Source organism: Chlamydotis macqueenii, unplaced genomic scaffold, assembly GCF_036417535.1.
Source record: "Chlamydotis macqueenii isolate bChlMac1 unplaced genomic scaffold, bChlMac1.mat HAP1_SCAFFOLD_174, whole genome shotgun sequence".
Taxonomy (NCBI): Eukaryota; Metazoa; Chordata; class Aves; order Otidiformes; family Otididae; genus Chlamydotis; species Chlamydotis macqueenii.
The window spans coordinates 36,658-40,573 of NW_028239069.1; the positions used below are offsets into that span (position 1 = coordinate 36,658).

The 3,916-nt window shown below is 56.6% G+C and overlaps 1 long non-coding RNA gene across 1 annotated transcript; it reads left to right on the top strand.

The window, feature by feature from the left end:
- The first annotated feature begins 889 nt into the window (after positions 1-889).
- LOC147596099 (uncharacterized) lies at positions 890-3,698 on the top strand. Its single transcript, XR_015261605.1, has 4 exons — positions 890-1,039; positions 1,311-1,412; positions 2,530-2,619; positions 3,614-3,698. It is a non-coding gene; the product is annotated as an uncharacterized LOC147596099 (long non-coding RNA).
- Positions 3,699-3,916: the final 218 nt, after the last annotated feature.

A 3,916-nucleotide genomic window follows, 5' to 3' on the forward strand; every position in this document is an offset into this window, starting at 1 on the left:
GGGGTATTGGTGGTGGTTTCTTTCTTCTTAATTGTTAAACTGTTTTCATCTCAACCCGCGAGTTTCGTCACTTTCACCCTTCTCATTCTCTCCCCCTCCCACGGGGACGCTTTTTGGTACAGAGGCCACAAATGTCACTGCCCAGGCTGCGCGGGGGGAAGGGGCAGCCGTGCCCCGGGAAGGGGTGACCGGCTGCGGACGGCGCGAACGGGAGGGAGGAACCGGCCGTGGCTCGTCCGGCTGAACACCCAGGCCCGGAGCGGTGGGGGGCTGCTGCCACCTGGTGACGGAAAGCGGGAACTGCAGCTCGGGAGTCGCGCATGCGCAGTGCTCTGCCCTTCTCCCGGCAGGCACTGTGTTCGGCCTTCGGACTGCGCATGCGGCCGGGAGCAGCATGGCGGTGTGCGGCCGGCGGGTCCCGGCGGCGGTGACGGGTGAGTACCGAGGGCACCCGTGAGGTGAGCGAGCCCCTTTCGTGGCTGCAGCGCTGTCTCCTGCCCGCCCGGGGAGCCTCAAGCCGCCCGCTCGGAGCCGAGCCGGGCGAGGGCAGCCCCGGGGAGTGACCCGAGAGCAGAGAGAAGGGAAGAGGGGCAGGAGGGGGCCCCCCCTCCCGGGCGGAGACGCCGGGCACCTCCCCAGCTCGCCAGAGCTCCCCCCGAGCCTCCCCCGGCCCCGTGCAGCTGCCCGCCGCTCCGGCGCGTCCCCTGAAGCCTGTCCCGTAGCACCGGGCCACGGCCTGCCCTGAAGGCTGCGAGGGGGGACCTCAGTGTATCTGGAGAATCCCCTGCGGCAGCAGGCGCTCCGGCCAGGGGCCGCGTGCGGTAATAACGGTCGCTGCTTCTTCTTTCCCTCTCCCAGAGGCCGTGGCTGTCCGTTCCTCCACTGGGAATGCTGTTGACTGCACTCGCCTCAGGCTTGTGTGGGCTGTCTCTGCCCGGCCGCGCTCTCCTGGCGGTGCGGGAGCGAAAATGAACGGATGGAGCGCTTACTGCCTGTGGAGAGGAGCTGCTGCAGCTGAAGCTGGAGAGGCCACAGAAAGGTAAAGAAGAAGAAGAAACCAAAGGCCAGCCAGCCAGCAGCTGCCTCCCGCTGCAGGCCAGAGAGAGCCTAGCCTGCCTCTCCGGGTGAGGAAGGATCCCTCTTTGTACTCTTCAGCAGGCCAGACCGCCAGTGCGCACTGCACAGTCTGTACGTGGAACCTGAAGCACGGTACGGCCACATAGCGCGCGAGCGAGCGAGCGTGGGTGGGTGGCTACGTGTCTAGGAAGCTTTTTGTCTAAGAGCTGTAAGACACCCACGTATTCTCTTAGGTGGAGGACAGCCAAGTGGTCGGAGTTACAGAAGAGGAGAGAAGCAGAAAGCAGCATCTGACCTGTCAGATTCTCCCAGCAGTGCCGGGAGTGAGAGCTGTGGTGAGTCCCCGGCCCCTGGGGCTCTGCCTCCTCTCTTGTGCGTCCCTGTCCTTCCCTGCCGCTCCCGTGACCCCTACCTTTCCCAAGCTGCTGTGATTTGTTGTTGTTGTTATTGTTTCCTTCTACCTCTCCTCTTCTGTCTGTTCTTGTATGCTCTTCCCCCTTTCTCTCTCCCTTTAAATCTCTTGTTCTACCGCTTCCTTTTGTTTTGTATCCCTGCACTTTTGTTCTGCTCCCTTTCCTTCCTTTGTTTGTCCTCTGTCTCTGTCCTGCGGCCCATTGCTGTTTTTGCCTTTTCCATCTCTTTGTCCTGATCTGCATCCGTCTTCTCCCCCCAACTAATTTCTCCAGCCTGTTTTCTGGCCTGCTTTTCTTTGCGCCTCTGCATGCCTGCCCTGTGCCTCTGCCTTCCTATCTCACTCTTTCTTTTCTTATCTTTCTTTCTCTATCTCTTTGTCTTGCGTACTGTCACTGTTTTTTTTTTTCTGTTCTGTATCTCACTGTCTGTGACCTCCTCTGTGCCCCTGGATGTGTTTGCAGCCCCTGGGTGCAGAGCTGATGGCTGAGGACAGGCACAGGGAAGGGGGTGATGTGCTGTGGGGCTTTGGCAAGGGCCCCTGCTCCTGATGGGCTCCAGCTGGGGCTGGAGGTGGGGCAGCCCCACATGGGTCCAGTGAGGCAGAGGGTGGCCCTGGCCCTGGCCCTGGCCCTGCTGTATGAGGGGCCTCCAGCTGTAAAGGGGGCCGCCTGGGCATGGCTGCTGGAGGGGACTGAGGAGTGAATCACAGGCAGGTGCCTCCAGCAAGGAGTGGCTGGTCCATCTGAGCCCTCCCTGACAGAGCAGACACCAGGACGCAGTGCCAGGAGCTCCGTGCCTCTGTCGGCCACGTGTGCGAGCCACCACGTTCTGCTACATTTGTCATTCAGCCCTGTCCAGAACGTAGCTGTGGTAGAAGTTAGATAGCATGCATGGTCTTGCTAGAAATGAAGCCTGGAGCATTTGTTTTCTTGTAGGAAGCTAAAGCAGGTGGTTTTTGATAATGTTGTCATTGCATGTAATGACATACTTTTCTAGTTAGCTTGGTATGACACCTATTTTTTTGTACCTACACCCCAGAAAAAGTAAGTTGAGCTTTGCGTCTCTCAGCATCTGAAGCACCACGAGCGGCAGTTGCAGCGTCGGACTTCTTGGCAATGAGTGGAGCCGGTGAGCAGAGCACTGCGGCGCTTTTGAGGAGGAGAGTGCCATAGAAGAGATTGGTGGTAAGTGGTGTGATGTTGAAGGGCGGTGCTGTTTGGTAGGTTTTATTTTTGGGTTTTTTTTTTTTGCAGATGGTGATGAGGAGCTGGGCGAGGAAGCGCCATCTTAGTTAGCATGGGGTTGTTCTTTTGAGGATGGAATCTGATTTCTGGCCATTTGAGAGCTAAGTTGAGGGACCACAGCCGAGGAGGGAACAAGGCTGAAAACTGCAGGGAGGGTGTAGTAAATTGATGGGAGGAAGAGGGCTCCCTGGGAACAGTCTCTCTCGGGAAGGTGAAGGGGGAGACGTTACTGGTCAGTGTACGCTGGGCAAGAGTGTTGCAGCCTGGGGCGGTCTGCCTTTTATGCAGTCTCTAGGCTGGATAACGTTTGTGGGCCTGTAGAGGCGCTGGCAAGGGCCGGCGAGGAGCAGCACGAGCTTTCAGTGCTGGCACTTTTGGTGTGGCAGCAATCGTCTGACGTCCGTTATTTTGAGGCCTTTTTTCCGGTGGGTGGCCGTGCGGAGCTGACAGTGAAAGCGGGAGCACTGGCGTCCAGGAAATCCCAGAGCCCTCCTCTGCTCGGAGGCAGTTCACGAGGACAGAAGTGTTGCTGTGCTCCTTAACAAACAAATATTCAACTTGGCACATAGAGGGTGAGGAGATCTCGGCTGTACTTAGGGTTGAGAAAATGTATGTAGGCATCTGTGTCTGTCCCCTGCCTGTATGTAGGACAGCGGTTCGAGTGAAACTAAAGCTGCCAATGAGTCAAAAAAAGGCCTGGGTGTCTGAAAAATGCAAAAGCTTTAAAGGCCGGTATCAGCAGCTGTACCAAAGGTGCTGCAAGATACTCTGTCCTTCACGTGGTTTTAGTCCTGAGAAACCTCGCCCCAAAAGGAAGATTCCTGCCTAGCTTCAAACTAAGGGGTTTTTCCCTCTCTCTGCTGAATGTCTGCTGCCAGCGTTTCACCGTGGTTGCCCTTTCCTTGGCCGTGAAAGTACGAGATGGATGGAAAGGAGCCGCAGCGGTCTGCAAGTACAAGGTACGTCTGCGATGCGTGACTGCATTTTTCCTAAGGGACTTGCCGCATGGATTTTAGAGTGAATGTTAAGAATGTGGTGATTTTCCTTCTGTAGTCTTTTAACTAAATATTCAGACACAGGAAAAATCAAATGAGGTGTGGTCTGGAGCATAGTCTGGCCATGGGAAAAAAAATATTCTGGACAAGGAAAAAAAAAAAAGCCACTCAATTTGGGGATAGTTG